We start from the raw sequence: 18,476 nt of genomic DNA on the forward strand, positions 1-18,476 counted from the left end.
ATATATATACTGGTATATTCATTCATCCATCCATCCTTCTTGGCAATCCAAACTGCATCTAAACTGATCATTTCCTTTGCAAACTATTTTTAATAGTAGTTTTCAGAAATGCACACACAAGCGATGCCAGACAGGAAATACATTCAAATGTATCCTAAACAAGGAGTGGTTGTTTCCTAAACTGAAGACCCCAGAACAGGCCTGTTAACTTCAGTCTCCTTGGAGTTAGGCAGGGTGGATACCAAAAATAATTTCCTTAATAAAAAATGAATTATAATTTCCTTAGACTCACAGGCAGCTCCGGAGACCAATGACAAAGGTGGCATGACTCAGGTAGCTACCATCTAACGCTCTTTTCCCTGCTTGATCTGAACTAAAGCTGAAGAAATACCCCTTTTCATAGATCTGAAAAGATGTACATTTGAAGAGTGGGTGGGTGGGGGGAGTACACATCAGCTGTCCCTGAGAGAGGCCTCCTATACCAAATGGGTCTGAACATCACTCATTGATAATCAAGGTGACTTCAGAAGAGTTACTCCCAGAGAGATGCAGCAAAACATTTCTTTAAGGGAAATTCAATTATTCTGCATGGTTTAATCAGTGCAGAGATACGCATGAATCCCACACTTCCAGAAAAAAGACACCTCCTTTGGGCTTACAGAGGCTTTGAATTAATGATTTCCCTAACATAGTTCTCTAATAATACATTATTGTGTCTATCAACGGTGAGATTCATGAATTAGTACAGTATTTCGGAAGCAGAAGTGTGATCACATTATCATTTAAAGGGAGTAAAACTAATAAAGGGATAACAACCACCAGATAGAGTTTAGGAACTGTCTTTCTGTACCCATCTCCAAATCCAGTCAGTACCTAATAAACACAATCTATATATGAGGGTTGAATGAAAGTAATGCCTCCACCTTCGTAACTCCTCAACAGATGGCAGTACTGGTATGTGGCAGGTACTGGCTTGTTCAGTAGACTCTCCTCTACAGTTCCATTTGGCGGGAAGCCTTAGCATTGAACGGTTGTGTTGTTAAAGTGCGAAGTATGGAACCCTGCACAGACGGTCAGTCAATGTGACTTAAGCAACGTGCAGTCATTGAATTCTTGACAGCAGAAGGTGTCACCCCAAAGAAGACTCATCAGAGAATGCAAGCTGTCTATGGGGGTTGTGTTTTTGGGCGATTAAGTTTAAAGATGTTGAGGTGGGATCATCTGATTTGCATGACAAACAAAGAGTTGGATGTCCTGTGACAGCAACCACCGAGTTTCACAAGCAAAAGGTTGACAGATTGATTCAGGATGATCGTCATTTCACTCAAAGAGAAATTTCAAGCATAATTGGCATTTCACAAGAATGTGTGGATCACATTATTGCTTTGCTTGGCTATCGGAAGAGCTGTGAATGATGGGTACTGTCAGATGCTGGTTGTGGAAACAAGAGTGTCGACTGCTTCCATGATGGCTTCAGAAAATTTGTTCATCATGGCAGAAATGTACCCAATTGTCTGGTGATTATGTGGAAAAGTGAATAGTGGTAGTTAAGAGCACATTCTAAGGATTATTTCTGTGTTTGATTTATTAAAATATTCCCATCCAAACCCAAGTAACGAAAGTGAAGGCATTACTTTTCATCCAACCCTCATATATACATCTGTTGCTTGGAGATTGTGCAACAAACCATACTGTCTCATAACCTGTTGTTCAGATATGTTGGATTATGACCCCAGCCGAATGATGAAGCCTCAGATTTGCAGATGGGAATAAATATACTGAGATCCTTGTATCTTTAGTCCTAGGGCTGGCAAATGGTGACTGGCAGGGAGCAATTCAGAATTTTAAAAGGATAGAAGGGAGAAGACTAGATAACCTTCTCGATGTCCCTCCCTGTGTTTGCACACAGACTGCATTAGATTCTGAAAAAGCAAAAGCTTGGAGGAAAGCATATTATTACAGTAATAATTACAATATAGCAGTGGTGCAAAGAAAAACATGCAAGCACTATTAAATCCAACTGCCATACAAGTTGAACTTGTTCTGGGTGTTCCTGGAAACCAAGTCAATGGCATCAGGATCAGTTAAGATTTACTGTCTATTAAATTCTTATCTCAGCCTTCTTCTAAGAAGCTACATGGAAGTGTTTTAAAAAAAAACAGGTATTTTTTCCCACCATAGTTTTATTCCATCAATAGCATGGGACAAAAAAAGCTCACAATGGAGCAGAGATTCATAGTTTGATGAAACATATTAATTCATCAGTGGTTCTCAATCTTTGGGCTGCTGGGTGTTTTGGACTTCAACTCCCGGAAATTCCAGCCAGCTTACCAGCTGTTAGGAACTATGGAAGCTGAAGTCCAAAATAGCTGGAGGCCCAAAGGTTGAGAACCACTGATTTATGTTCATAAATGCAATAGAAACTCGCTGTGTTTGGAAGCATTGGCTGTTTCACACTACTTGGAAATAACTGCCCATACCAGCAACCTCAGTTAATGAACTAAATATGGTCCTGGACATTATGTCTTCAAACAGAAAATTTGGTGGTAGAAATTTGGAGGTAGGAACAAAATGGAAGGAATAGGGATAGGTTCCTGCATCACAAACCATAAGGATGGTTCCACAACATTTCAGCAAGCTTGAAATGCAAAATGTAACATGTGTACATATGAAATGCAACAACCACATCAGGTAACACTTTGCGTAAATAAAGAAAACGTTGTGGACCTTGTAGAAACCACCTGAAGGTTTCTTTGACATTCTATACATCTATGAATTTTTTTTCACTAGCCTCCACTTTTCTTATAATTTCCATATTGGTGGCCAAACTTAATAGAGCTATGCTCTTTTAATGTGCTGGTAGTAGCCGGTAAGACAGCCTCTCCCTTTTCTCTGTTTTGGATGGATTCTGAAGGCTTATGCCTAAATACCTGAGAGCTCCATATCTTCCCTGATTTTGGAAGCTAAGTAGGGTCATCCCTAGTTAGTATTTGGATGGAAGACCACCAACCAATACCAGAGGATGTAGACTATATTTCAGAGGAAGGAACTGCCAAAACCACGTCTGAGTATTCCTTACCTAAGAAATCTATGAAATTGATGGGGTTGTCATAACTTGACAGGCAGCTTGAAAACACACATGTTGTAGCCAGGCACACAAAGCTACAGCAATATCAGGTAGAAGAGAACCTCATTTTCTCCCACCTGAGCTTTTATAGTGGTGGTTCTCAACCTGTGAGTTCCCAGATGTTTTGGCTTTCAACTCCCAGAAATCCTAACAGCTGGTAAACTGGCCAGGATTTCTGGGAGTTGTAGATCATAACACCTGGGGACCCACAGGTTGAGAACCACTGCTTTATTGTATTGCTGCAACCTGTCACTGATGGTCTGGGTTACTCCAGTGCTCCTTCACCACCCTCCCAAAAACAATGCTGCTAATAAACATCCAGCTAGTCAGAGGAGGAGCAGGAAGAGAGCAGCTGTATCCTTAAGTCACAAAACTTCTGACCAGATGAAAACATGGCAGTTGTTTCCCTCTAATCCAGTGTTTCTCAAACTCTGCTCCTCCAGATGTCTTGATCTTTAGCTCCCAGAAATCTCAGCCATCTTGCCAGGGATTATGGGAGCTGAAGTCCAAAACATCTGGAGGAGCACAGTTTGAGAAATTCTGCTCTAATCCAATCTATGAAATCCAAACCAAGATGTCATAAAAGGCCATGTCCAAAGTCTGATACAGTTGGCTCTTACTGTAGTGTTGCAAATCCCACTCTGTAGTAACATAAAGCAGTTTTACTGAAAATACTGTATTTTGTGAGGCTTGAGCACACTATTTTTTGACAAAGGACAATGTCTTTGCATCTTTCTAATATTTTACTCTAAAACTGCCACAATCCCTGATTATGTGGGCTGGTGTTTTCAGAGGTTGTAGTCCAAACATCTGGAAAGCACCATATGCACTTTGACTTCTCATTCTATCCCCCCCCCCCCCCATTTCTCACACACACAATCCACTCCAGGCTTTTCCTCTGTCCCTGTAGCATTTCAAAACTGCATTATTCACCCACTCAAGTCAGCAAATGACAAGCAAACATTCCTGTACTTTAAAAAGATCTATAGGCAATTGGATGGAAGAGACAAGAACCTGCTCACTGGGAAGAATATGCAACATTATCAGTATGGGGGAAATAGCATTCAAACTAGGGGGAAAACACAGTCTACTCCCCAAAATCTACTTCAGGTCTTTCTGATGTCCTAAAATAGATGTTGGAAGCATCGCTCCCTCTCTATGGATTCTCTTGCCAAGTGTGCCCTGCTGGCAAGTGGATTTGATGATGGCTGTGCAGATCTGGGCAATACAGAAACTCAGGGAATCATATCAAAGCTCTGTAGGTATAAGTAATTTCAGAAGGGTATAAATGTTGTCTGGGGAATTTGGTTGGAATCTAAAACACAAGCTTTAATTAATAAAAGCCATGTGCTATATAGCTCGCTTAGCTCTGCTTCTAACGCTTGGAGCACCTAGGATAAAGCTTATAATCATATTCTTCAGCAATAAATGTAACTACAGTGCAGCTCTCTTTTGCACATAACTTCAGAACCTCCATATAAAATTTGGTGTCTCTTTATAGAAGGAAAGGTCTAGACACTTGCTGACCAAAAGGTCAGAGGTTCAAATCCGTGGAGCAGGGTGAGCTCCTGTCATTAGCCCTAGCTTTTGTCTACCTAGCAGTTTTAAAACATGCAAATATGAGTAGATCAATAGGTACTTCTCAGGAGGGGAAGGTAATGGCACTTCATGCAGTCATGCCAGCCACATGACTTTGGAGGTGTCAATGGACAACACTGGCTCTTCAGCTTAGGAATGGAGATGAGCACCAACCCGCAGTCTCTGACTTGACTAGACTTAATGTCAAGGGGAAACCTTTACTTTTACCTTATAGAAGAAATTGGCAAAGTATGGAAGCTAAGGGATTCCATTAGCCTCCTTGGAGACTGTGTGGGGCCGCACAGTCCTTTTTCCTTTTTGTTCCTCGGGCAACGAAAAGGAAAATAAATGTGTTTAACCCCAAACACCTCTGTATGCATTTTTATCATGTTTAAAATTTCAAAAAAGGTCTCACCTGGGCCTAAATTGGTGACAGAATTGCAAATTATGGTGGAAATGTACTCCCATGACCAACAGTGGACATTTTAAAGCGTTTCAGGGCAAATTGGAAGGTTTTTTTTAAAAAAAAAATGTTGATAAAATATCAAAAATATATAAAGGAGCAAATAACAAATGCTGGAAATGTGAAGCCATGAAGGGTCCTACCAACACATGTGACAGACCTGTAAAAAGGCTTTTTTAAAAAAATCATACAGAAGCTACTTGAAAACATACTGCAAGAGAATTGGCTTTCTACAGAGACGTTGCTCAGGGGACGCCCGTTTGTGTTACCATCCCTTTGGGAGGTTTCTCTCATGTCCTGGCAAGCTAGAGGTGAAAGATGGGAGGTCACTCCATCTCACCATGAATTCGAACTGGCAACCTTCAAGTCAGCAACCCAACTGGCACAAGTGTTTAGCCCACTGTGCCACTGCAGCTCTTGTAAAAAGGTTGAAAATTATGGAGACAAATTCATGGGATAATCCAAGACATTCTTAAGATAAGAATCACCTTCAAACCAGAATTTATGTTGCTAAGATTGCTGGACCAAAAAAATAAAAAAAAGGAACACAAGAGAATACTGCAATATGACATATAAATTGCATTATATATATGCTCAATGATAGAAAACGATAGACACAACAAGTATAGAAGATTGGATAGTGAAGATGTGTGAAAAAATATTGTTGAGAAATCAAATTCTTAAAAGAATGGAAATTTTTAAATCAATATATATCTGAGGAAGAAGATATAAACTATTGTTTGTTAATGTAAAAACAAGCAGAAGTAAATAATTTGCTCTCTATAAGGAGAAAGAAAAGTGTTAAACAATAGAGAAACCAACAAAAAGGAAACAGGAAATCCTCTTTCAAAATGGACTTCTGTTTTAGAGTTATTATATAGAATTAGAGGAGTGATGCATGTTTGTGGGAGAAATTGTATAATTGGTTATGTAGTTGTTGTTTAAGTGTTGATAAAGGATTGTTTTTTTTCTTTATTTGTGATTTTTTTGTTATGTTAAAAACTAAATTTTAAAAATTGTAACTATTTTGGCACTCTCCAGACATGACGGAAATGCCACCATTATCTCATAGAGTGCATTAAGGGCACTCTAGAGCCAAGAAAAGACTTAAAAATAAACGATTCCTGAGAGGCCCTGGAGACCATAAAAACAGATTTTTGGAGCACATGTGGCCTGCAGTTTACACTTTGCTTATCCCTGGCTTTACAAGCAATGGCTGGAAAAAGCAAAATATAGGGAGTAACATAGAATCAAGGTGCTCTTTTATTTTGTTTTCCCCTGTGTTTCACTTTCTGGCCTTGAAATAATGCTTTCCCTAGTCGCATTCAGACAAATGCTATATTTGTTTATCTAAGCTTCTAAACTGAGCACAGGCTGATTTGATTAGTAACCTCTGCATTTTGAACTTCAACTCCCATACACCCCAGGCAGCATGGCCAATGATCAGGGCAACAGTGTAATTTAAAAAATCTGCCCGTGAGGAAGCCATAGGCAGCCACTACTGCTATCGAGAGACCAACATGTGACCTAAACCCTAAATGGTAAATGTGTATCATGTCACCCTTCTGCTTGTTGTTGAATTGCAAGTTCCCATCAGCCTGATCAGCATATGACAGTCTAGCACAATGGTTCTCAGCCTGTGGGTCCCAAGATATTTTGGCCTTCAACTCCCAGAAATCCTAACAGCTGGTAAACTGGCTGGGATTTCTGGAAGCTGTAGGCTAAAACACCTGGGGAACCACAGGTTGAGAATCACTGGGCAACATCTGAAGGGCCATCTGATTCTATACGTAAATTTTAAAGAAGCACAGGCCCCTTCCACACTGCCATATAAAATCCAGACCACCTCCTCTGAACTGGATTATATGGCTGTGTAGACTCATATAATTCAGTTCTTTGATAATCTGGATTATATGGTAGTGTAGAAGGGGCCACAGTCTCTTTTGTACCTTGTCCTTTCTCTGCATGAAGCCTTCCATCTGAAAACATTCCCCTTGCACCCTCAATGGCGTTCAGACTGCATAACAATACTCCAAATATCACCCTCTAACTTATTATCTCATAGTTTGTGGCAGCCACAAAAAGTTTCTGGAGTATAACAACAACTTTCAAAGTAAGTACCACACAATTAAATAGGAATAACGAGGAGTAGATTTTTTTAACAAATTTGGTTACATAGTGTGGTGGGTGACATCCAAAGACACACAATCAGACTCTTACATGCAAAGTAGGGTGTCTTCTTTATCCCATTTATTCTGGGGAGAAGGGTACAGAGAATTCTTTCCCTCGGTGGGACACCATGAAAAGGTGTCGTAACAGCCATATAATTTATTTCCCTTGCAGTTTGTAGGTATATCCTCATCCCAGATGGCTGGGATGGAGAATTATTTACATCCGTGGTGTAATACCTTGTTTATACTCTCCACATCCACCTATCAAGAAGCAGAAAGTCGCTAGAATAATGTATATATTTTTAGAATCAATTTTTTTTGCAGGACCAGTATAACAGATGCTGGAAGATAAAGCTCGAGGCAATTGTGCTACTTGCTACCTTCCTTTCCAAGAACTCTGGGTCTCTGGGGCCATATGCCTTGAAGGCATGATGACAAATGTGACAACCTCAAGCTTTGCTCTGCTCAATCACCATGCCTCTCCTACAAAGAGAAAGAATTAAAAAGAAAAGTCTGGTAGCAGGTGTGATCCTGAACAATGGTGCTATGGATTGCCTATTCTACACATCTCCAACATGGCATTTTGCCTGGACTGACTGTAGTGGTTTTGTGTCTTGCATTTAGGAGCTTACTTCTACCTTGTATTTGGGTTCTTGATCAAGCTCTCTTTTCGTTTCACCAGTTCATCATCCTAGAAAAATGGGAATTTTGTACCATGGCAGCCATTTTATGAATGCACAACCCCTCCATCATGACAGCCATTTTGTGGTGGTGCTGGTGACACCTTTGAAGCTCCTAAATATTACAGCTTGTCCAAAAAGAAAGCCAAAAAACCCCCTGGAAGACCTCTAATCCACTCTAACTGAGAGAGGTCCGGTGCCTCAGGCAAAGAAAAATAAAATCTTTCCCAGTCCTATTATCTGGCATCCTTTGTAAACTGAGATGGCAGGGATTGAGTCCAGGGCATTATGCATGCAAGGCATCTGCCTTAGCACTGAGCTACAGGCACAATAAAACAATAAAGATATCCAACTGCAAACAGCTAAAAAACCTGCAAAATCCTTAGTAAAAGCTACCAGCAGCTGCCCACCCAATTAGAAGGTTTTCTGAGCAAAAATTGTGTTGCCATAACTCCAAGAAGTCTCTTTTCTTCATCACCACCTGCCTTATTTCAGAGGACTAAGACCTACAGCAAAGCCTCTCCACAGATGGGAAACAAAGCAAAAGGAAGAAAAACATGTATTTTAAAACGGTCTTCACTTCCTTCCTTTTTCTCCATTGTCTCCTCTCTGTCCCCCACCCTAAGTAGCATGTTGCTTGCGGCAGAGATCTGTCCTCTTGTGCTCTTTCGAGTGCTGTGCAAGCTGACAGTTACTATATTTACTATCAACGAAAACAAACAATAATAACCAACCTGTTTGGTAAGAGGATGTTTAGGGGAGAAGGTATTCTAAGACACTTGGCCTAAGCGGTTTACAGCTTGGCACGAGTGGGAAACCTCACTGTGCAGATGTTTTCAACTAAAACTCCCATAAGTCCCTGAAGTCCAAAACATCTGGAAGGCCAAAGTTAATCCTGTCGTGCAATCAAGCAATAAGAAGAATCCAGGGAGTAACAAATCAATAACAAGGTCAAGGTCCTTTCGGATTTATTGCTGTCGCTTGAGGCACAGGTAGCTTCCACAGCAGGGAGAACTTCCTACCAGCTTCAACCAGTGCCCACGGACATCCCTATTTGGGCAGGAATAACATGGCTTCAGTGGTATAGCTTTGGTGATTTCCACTTGAGATTATGCAACATGCTTTCCTTGGGCTGAAAATGCAGTGCAGAAAACAGGGGGTGGACTGAGCATGGGCACCACAGACTCTGAGCATGTAATAACTGTGCTGGCTTCATTGCCCTGGCCAGCAATACATTTCCAAGCCCAATCAAAAGTGCATTCCTCCCCATTGGCCGGTATTGCTGAGATTACAACCCCATGATATCTGGAGGACAGCATGATTCTCTCACCTATCCCTTGTGCCAGCAGGACTGCTGATTGAAAGTTGGAGGTTCGAATCCGGGGAGCGGGGTGAGCTCCTGTCTGTCAGATCCAGATTCCCATGCAGGGACATGAGAGGAGCTTCCCACAGGATGGTAAAACATCTGGGCATCCCCTGCGCAACGTCCTTGCAGACATCCAATTATCTCACATCAAAAGCAACTTGCTGTTTCCTAAGTCGCTCCTGACACAAAAAATGTATTTTGTATTTAAACTCCAGCAGTCACCAGGCTCAGGACTGAATAGCTGATAGAACTGCCTCTCCTGTCACAAACCTGCATGCGCCAGATACCATCACCTGAAGCCTGTTCTCAAGTAACGCATCTGAGACACACTTGCAGGGAGAAAACAAGGGAAGAAACCTTTCCAGAATTGCTGTCTCACCAAGCCCCAGAATTATCATCTTTTGGGTGCTAGGTACAAAGACTTTTCTGCCCTCAAGCCTCTGGTGGGATGCAATTAGTCAGTTTTCAAAAGGTGGCTTTACAACACAGGTGGGCAAATCTGAGCACACCCTCCATATATTGTTGGACGGCAACTCCCATGATTTCTCACCAATGGCTATAGTGGCGCTACTGCTGATAGCAGTTGCAATCCAACTGGAGAGTGACAATCCTTCCCCAGCAAAATGATTATCCCTATAATTCTGTGGCAGGAAAAAGGAGGTGTCTTGTTTCATATCTTGATCATCTGTTTCTTTAAAAAGTAGCATAATATGAGAAAAACAGTAAAAACAAGATATAATATAAAATGATTTGAGACAAACCAAGATCTTGAATAATGTTTTAGCTTTGGTTTGGGATCATGGCTTGCTTTGATCCTTGTAGCCATTGTTTTCCAGTTCGGATGAAATGGGAAACTATGCTTTGAGACGTCCACCTTGCACACAACATACTCCAAAAGTGTCCTGATTTATCAAGGACAGTTCTATAGATTAGCTCAATTCAATTGCTGCAAACTGAGCGTAAAGTGCACAAATAGTTTGCATTCATTGAACACAGCAGAGGAGAAAAGGGAGGAAATGGTGGAATTTCGTTCTCCACAATAAGTTCAGGAAAAATACAGCTTCTCTTAGTTTTTTAGTTCTTCCTTGTTACCAAGCAGCCACCTTGAGTACTCTCTTGTGTTGCTAGACTACATGTGTCCCATTTTTCACCAGTGAAAAGTTGGAGGGTTTGAATTTAGGAACACCACAAAAATAGGAAAGGATTGTGCATACAAGTAAAAGGCTCATGTGAAGACAATCATCCTCAGACAATGAGGTATCGCCTAAGTAAGTGTGACTTGAGCCACTATAATGTCCCTCAAAACCAAATCAATAGCAACATACAAAGACATGGGAAAGAAAACAGATATTAAAACAAAACCAATGCTTTGAATCTGTCATTTTTATAACCTCAATGTGTACAAACCACCAATGATGGTAATTATGCATATTCTACATTGCCATGAAATGTCGGGGGGTGGTGAGGGAAGGTTTTGGTGAAGCAGATTTATCATAACATTCATTCTGTGATCTTATTGCCACTTTAAGTTTATGCTGCTAGTGCTTTTACATCTTAGCAGTGTTCCACATTGCTTGTTTTACTTTTAGCTTTACATGTTACAGTGACTTTTTTAAACCTTGGTTTTCAATGATGGGCAGTTTTTATTATCGTTGATGTTTATGCTTTTGGTGTACGGTACACTGAACAGAGAACACTGGTTACTGAACGGCCCCAAAAATGCAACAACTAAATAAATCATAAGGAGGAGCTATTCTCCACCATCTTCTCACAAACACCCAGCTGTATTTTTATTTAAGAAACCGGCAGCTGCACATTAAACAAGCAGCCTTTCAAGGGGGTGCTGCCATCCTAGCAATGCGAAAATGGAGAATGTTTTATCCCAGTCTAAAGATGGCTTGGGTGAGAAGAAGAAGAAAGCATGATCAGTTTTGTATGACAGATTGACCAACCAGAGATGTCAGGTGGTTTGTAGTAATCTTTCAAAATGTACAAATCATGCTACTTGCAATGTGCGCAACCTTGCTTCGTCCCCCCTCCAAACCTGGCAAGCAATCAGTCCTTTCCTTCAGCCATCTCAGCCTATCACCAATTACTCGCTTCCTAGGAAGAGAACTGGGAGGTCTGCCAAAGCCAGAGCCTGGGCACATTCCAGAAGCAATGCAAGACATTAAAAAATAGTAGAAGATGACACTGAACATGTTTTCAGTTGCAAAAGAGGGTTAGGGGGCATTTTGGTTGGACATTTTTTCTACATGGTTTGCTTTTAAACTGTCCCATTTTTAGCTTTTAATACAAGCAACAAGATGGGAAAATAAGATCTAAAAGATAGCATACACAAGTGTAGGGAACTAGGGGCCCACACGGGGCGGAGAGGCAAAAATCAAGAAATCATATGGTATACCGACAGCTATCAAAATGATTTATTTTGTGTTTTCTTTTTCAAGGCAGTAATGAAAAACAGATAGCAACTTGTTCCAAGGCTCAGAGAGGCCTCTTCTACACTGCCATATAAAATCCAGATTATCTGTTTTGAACGGGATTACATGACAGTGTAGACTCATATATTCCAGTTCAAAGCAGATAATGTGGATTTTCTGCTTTGATAATCTTTATTTCATAGTAGTGTAGAAGCGGCTGAGAGTAGTAGCAGACCCAGAGAGGTACCCTTCAGTTTCTGATTCACCCCCCGCTTGCTGCCCAATGCAGCAAAGTACATTCAGCTGAAAGAGGGTGTTGAAACACGGTTCTTCTATTTACGCCTTTCTGTAACCGCTTCTGAGCAAGAGAGGTTTACCTGAGAAATGAGAACTTAGACATCTAGCAACAGCAGCCTTAATGGTTCTCCTGCTGGGTCCAGGAAAACGGGCACCAAGCACTGATTGCAGGCTCAGAAATTATTGTCACCAGTCACCATAACTAAAGCAGCATTTCAAAAACAGCACCCCAGACCCCAGCAGCGAATGTGTAGGAGTATTCATATCAATCATACACACACACATTCACACACATTTTCCCAATGTTTTAATGCCAGCAACATGTGTGTGTCTGTGTTATGTGGCAAACACAACAGTGCAGCTATTTCCCCTCCCCTCCCAAACTCTTTCTTCAAAGGGACCATAAACTGGTGTCTGTCCAATAATGCTTCTTTCAATTACAAAAAATACAAATTTACTTGCACAGCAAATGACCACACAGAGAGACACATACAGGCCTAGGGGAAGGTTACCAGTGAATCCAAATAGCCATAAAATGCAAGAAGCACAAGTTCATGATGACTACATGTAAAGAATCCAAATTACACAACATGGCATTTTTGATACCAAGAGATCAATTAACATCAAGCTCATGGAATAGCTTATGCTCCTCCTATTAATTAAAACTCTATCCCAGTGACATTCAACCTTTGGTCCTCCAGGTGTTTGGGACTCCAGCTCCCAAAAGCCCTGACCAGCTTGTCTAATGCTCAGGAATTCTGGGAGCTGAATTCCAAAACACCCAGAGGACCAAAGGTTGGACACCATTGCTCTCGCCCCTTCACTGACAGACAGACAGACAGACAGACAGACAGACAGACACACACACACACACACGAAGTATTTATGCAGCTGCTCCTATGTAGACTCCTCTGTGTAATAAAAAACCACAAATGTGCAACGATTATTCAACACAACAGTGGTTAACCTTTGTTCCCCAATCCAGATGTGTTGGCCTGCAGAATCCATCAGCCCCATGCAGCACAGTCATATATCAGGGATTCTGGGGGTTATTGTCCCAAACATCCGTAAAGCCAAATGGTCTCCACCTCTGGCTTAGAAAATTCCAAGTATGCTCAGTGAAGTTTTTTCCCATCAGATCTTCTGCTTGAGAGAAGCAGAAAAATCTGCCTGCTTTGGGTGTGGGACTCAGAGTGTAAAAATAACTTGCTTACAAAGACTGTGTTCTTTGCTATTTCACCATTAACAAAGTTATAAGTAAGATATATTATTGCTGCAGTCTGAGGAGGGATGGTGTCACCCTTTTTTGCAACACAAATGTCACTTAGCTTGCTTTTTTAATAACCACGTAGATGTAGAATTACTAAAATATGTAAGAGGAACTTCCCATGGTTCAAACACTGATTCAGGTTGTGTCTCAGGCTACTGCCTTGAAATAATTATCTTAGTTACTTTAAAGAAATAAGAAATCAAACAGCTATTTTTGTCATTAAAAAAGATTACTTCTAACACTATAGACTTTGGGGGACTTAGAATCAGAATGGGAACTAATTACTTTAAATGAATTTCCCAGACTCAGATGCAACCCCAATTCCGTCCTCCATACTTTGCCAGTAAATGTCTGAACATGGCTTTACTCCCAGCACGTATGCACAGGGGTGTAGCCTTAAGAAATTACAGGTCTTTAGAAAACGTAATTGCTGTGATCAATGCCTTGCACTGACTGATCGTGTATGTGCAGCCAGCCTATCTTTCAATTCCCACTACCACAAAACCTCTGGCAGGGAACCTTTAGTGGTCAAGCTGAAATAATATAAATGATGCAGTGGGCGTTGAGGGATGGAGGGACAACATTTTAAAAAAATGAATATGTAAAAGAGGGTTGGGAAAAATATGGCCTGCAAGACATTTCTGAACTGCAGCTCCCAGCATCACTCACCAATAGCTGTGCCACCTAAGGATGATGGGTATTACAGTCCAACAACATCTGGAGGGACACACAAGTCCCCTTATTTAATGTAGAATGCAGTCATCTGAAAGTCAAGATTTTTTCACTGAGGTCTCCACCCAAGTGTAGATACTACCTGGCATGTGTAAAGAACTACAAACCTCTGTAATAATCATGGACAAGACTACTACTTGGATGCTAGTAGTTCATGATAAACAGGTTCTCTTAAATTCTTCTTTCAAAAAGAATCAAAGTGAAAATCAACTTTAAACAGGTGAGGGAGGAAAAATGCAAAGTACACAAATATTCCAAGACAGCTGACCCTCCAGATCCACAGAGTCAACTATCCAACCACCTAAAGTTTGAAAATATATCCCCTCCCCCAGAAGCAAACACTGATTTTGCCATACACATAGAGACATCCCTTTATTACACCATTGTATATGATCCCTGGTAGCACAGTGTGTTAAAGCGCTGGGCTGCTGAACATGCGGACCAAAAGGTCCCAGGTTCAAATACCAGGAGCAGAATGAGCACCCGCTGTTAGCCCCAGCTCCTGCCAACCTAGCAGTTCAAAAACACGCAAATGTGAGTAGATCAATAGATACCGCTCCGGCGGGAAAGTAATGGCGCTCCATGCAGTCATGTCAGACACGGACAACGGACAACGCTGGCTCTTCGGCTTAGAAATGGAGATGAGCACCAACCCCCAGTGTCGGTCATGACTGGACTAAACGTCAGGGGAAAACATTTACCTTTTATATGATAGAATTTTCATAGGACTTCCTGGAACCAAACCCTAGCACATATCAAGACCACAATGTATGTCTTCCCAATTTCTTTAGATTTTAATATCAAAAGCTCATCATAGAGCATGGCCAAAAATTGAAGTCTCTAGAGATAGTCATGTTTTTTTGTGGCTGATTATTACTTAGTCTTTCTCTAGTTCGTTTTACATTGATCTTTTAAGCACACGAAATGTTAACCTATAACAAACCTAACAAACTCTAACTTTAAAGGGACTTGAAAATATTACAGAATGTGAAATCTACTTATTAACCAAGATAGCTAAATAGAGTCCATCTCCAAAAGAAAGTGGTATAAATCAGAATATCATATCCTGGTGTGAAACCACAGCAAAAGACTATCGTCAACCTGCCTTGGCTTCTCCATTTCCAGGAAGCATCTTGTGCAGCACTACCAGCAACATAAAGATGGTCTCTGGTCTCACACAGCAGGGCCATTCTCAAGGTTCTCTCTCTCTCAATCTTCCTTCAAGGGCCTAACTGTGAATGTTAAGGTAAGGTAAAGGTTTCCCCTGAAGTTCTATATCCTTGGTCTTGCTGACTAAAACTTATGAGAGTTGTTTTCCAAAACTTATGGGGAGACCTTGGTTGCAGAAAGCAGATTTGAGTAGCTGGACCATCTGTTTGATGCTGTGATCTGACAGCTTCTCTTGAAAGGCATCTGGAGCAAAAGGGGCAAGGAGAAGGAAGGACAAAGAAGGCAACACTGAGAGTGTGACCTCAAGATGCCTTACCACACAACAAAAAATTATCCATAAATGTAAAAGGATGGTGATAGCATTTTAGTATATTGTGTGCCGTGGTACCAGTCAGGTCAGGGGAATGTTCCTCAGGGAAACAGGCTGCCCTGGGGAAAATATTAGGCTGCCAGAACCAGAGAAATGCTTTAAGGGAAATAAAGGTACAAACAAAACATCCCTGATCAAGAATTTCAAAATCTAAAATTGTCCACATGTGTGGCTAGGAAAGTGACACTTTTGCTTTCTGATGGTACACAAACTTTGTTTCATGCCCCCAAATTATGAAAATATAAAATTACCTTCAGGCTATGTGTACATAAAACATAAATGAATTTCATGTCCCATTTCCAAGGCATTATGTGTTGTATGCCTTCAAATTGTTTCCAACTTATGGTGACCCTAAGGCAAATCTTTCATGGGAGTTTCCAGGAAGGATTTGTTCAGAGGCTGAGTGAGTGTGCCTTGGTAAAGTTCACCCCATATGTATTCATGGGTGAGTGGGGATTCGAACCCTGTTCTCCAGAATTGTAGTTCACCACGCAAGCCACCATATCGTACTAAAATCTCATATATGCAAATTCAGATATTCTATATCTGATATATTCTATATCTGGAAAAATAATCCCAAATATTCCTGGTCCCAAGCACTTTGGATAAAGGATATTCAACCCATAGGGATTACATTGCTGCTATGTGCCTTGAATTGAGTCTGGCACACGGTGACTCTCCCCTAGGGTTTTCTTGGCAAGATTTATTCAGAGAAGATTTGCTGTTGTCCTTGTTTTAGGCGAAGAGAGAATGACTGGTCCAAGATCACCAGTGGGTTTCCACAGCTGAGTGGAGATTGGAACTCTGGCATCCCAGAATCCTAGCCTAATTTTCAAACCACTCTGCCACATTGGCTCTGCTATTTCTGAAATTCCTGGAATGGAAGAACCACACAGAGGAATCAAAGTCCCCCACTGTGCTAGTTGGCAGGGGTGCAACATCTTCAACAAAGCTATTGATTTCAAAATAAATATGCAAGGGGAAACATACGGAAGAAACAAAACATAGTTCTGATCACCATGTTTTCAGAAACATCAATTTCAACACTCCAGGAGAGTCTGTATTGACTACCAGTAGATTTGAAGGGACCTTCTCTTTGTTTTTCGTGTCAAGAGCGACTGACACGAAAACTGCAACTCGCTTCTGGTGTGAGAGAATTGGCCTACTGCAGGGACGTTGCCCAGGGGATGCCTGGATGTTTTGAAGTTTTACCATCCTTGTGGGAGGCTTCTCCCATGTCCCCACATGAGGAGCTGGAGTTGATAAGAGGGCTGCAATGGCTCTTCTTGACCACTGCCTCCTGTATCCATAGTACCAGTGTGGACATCACATTAGAATCAGAAACCACATTGCTGACCCATTCTTTTCATTTGTTTTTGTTTTACTGTGTCCTCCCTTACAATGTTTTAAAATGTAGGGGAGAACAACACAATCACAGCTATTGTGGGTTCTTGCAAGGTTCCTTCCTTTCCCTATCTCCTTCCCCCTTCCCCCAAAACAACCACGTTACATATGTGGTTTGAACATTCATTGTGTCTTTTACTTCTACTTGATAAAAATATCCTTTTAAAAGCTGGATGGATTCAAGGAAATCGAATACATCTGGAGATTGCTGAAGTTTCCACCTTTGTTCAGGCTTGAATTTAAAAACCTGACTGACCTGTACTGCTGAACCTTGAGAGCACATTTGAATTATAGAGTGGCATCTGAACAAACAGTACCTTCACTTCACTGCCAACCAGCAGCTTGACCTTACCTGACACTGGGGCAAGTGAACACCCAGGTCAAACAATATCTGCTGCACACACGCTTAAGCCCTAGAAACTGTATCTGTTATTTAAAATGAAATTGACTACTAGCAAAAACCATGGGGCATGTCCTCGAAGATAACTGTTACTATACAGCCCCAGATTGTCCTTTCTGCATTCCCAATCTACCACTTTTCTAGGCTTCTAACACTGCCATTCACCAAGTAATTCAACTGTGTTTTGTTAGATCTGAGGAAGCTCAAAGAAAAAGACACAAATTCCAGAGGACCTCAATTTCCATATTTTAAGAGCATATGTGCACTACAGCTCCAGCAGTTTGATACCACTTGTATCAGCCCTGGCTCCATCCTAAAGAATTTTTGGATTTGTAGTTCAAAAGGAAGTTATAATTCTTTGCTACAGAGACCTCACCAGAGCTGTGGTTTAGATAGTGGATTAAAGCTCTCAAAATACCTAAAGGCATCGTATCCCTACACCGATACATTATTTTGATACCTCTTTATTTCTTACAGTTCCATCCTACAAAATTGTGATTTGATAAAAATCCTATCCCTTCTGATCTTGGAAACAAAGCAGGGGCCGCCCGGAATAGTCCATGGATGGTTGACCACCAATGAATGCCAAGTACTATAGGATATATTTCAGAGGAAAGAATTGGCAAAAGCATTCCTGAGTATTTATTGTTTAAGAAAAGCCTGTGAACATCATATAATTGCCTTATGTCAATAAGTACTTGAAGGGGTGCCCACACACACATTTATTAAGCACTCTGTGTGCATGTGTGTGCATGTGCTTTCAAGTCAGCTGTGCACTTATGGTGATCCCATTAATTTCACATTTTCTTAGGTAAGAAATACTCAGAGGTGGTTCTATCAGTTCTTTCCTCTGAAATATTGCCCACAGCACTTGGTATTTAATGGAGTCTCCCATCCAAGTAGAGCTGACCCTACTTAGCTTCCAAGCTCAAAAAGGATTGTGGTGCTTTTTGGGGCAGTGGTTCCCAACCTGTGGGACGCGAGACCTAAAATAAGCTCTGAGAGACATGTAGGGAAAATTGGTGCCA

The 18,476-nt window shown here is 41.1% G+C and overlaps 1 protein-coding gene across 2 annotated transcripts in view; it reads right to left on the reverse strand.

Annotated features, from left to right (window-relative positions):
* The window catches only part of ctdsp2 (CTD small phosphatase 2), a 72,069-nt gene that overhangs the window by 44,534 nt on the left and 9,059 nt on the right, over positions 1 to 18,476 (reverse strand). The window lies entirely within an intron of this gene.

Source organism: Anolis carolinensis, unplaced genomic scaffold (genome assembly GCF_035594765.1).
Source record: "Anolis carolinensis isolate JA03-04 unplaced genomic scaffold, rAnoCar3.1.pri scaffold_20, whole genome shotgun sequence".
NCBI lineage: Eukaryota > Metazoa > Chordata > Lepidosauria > Squamata > Dactyloidae > Anolis > Anolis carolinensis.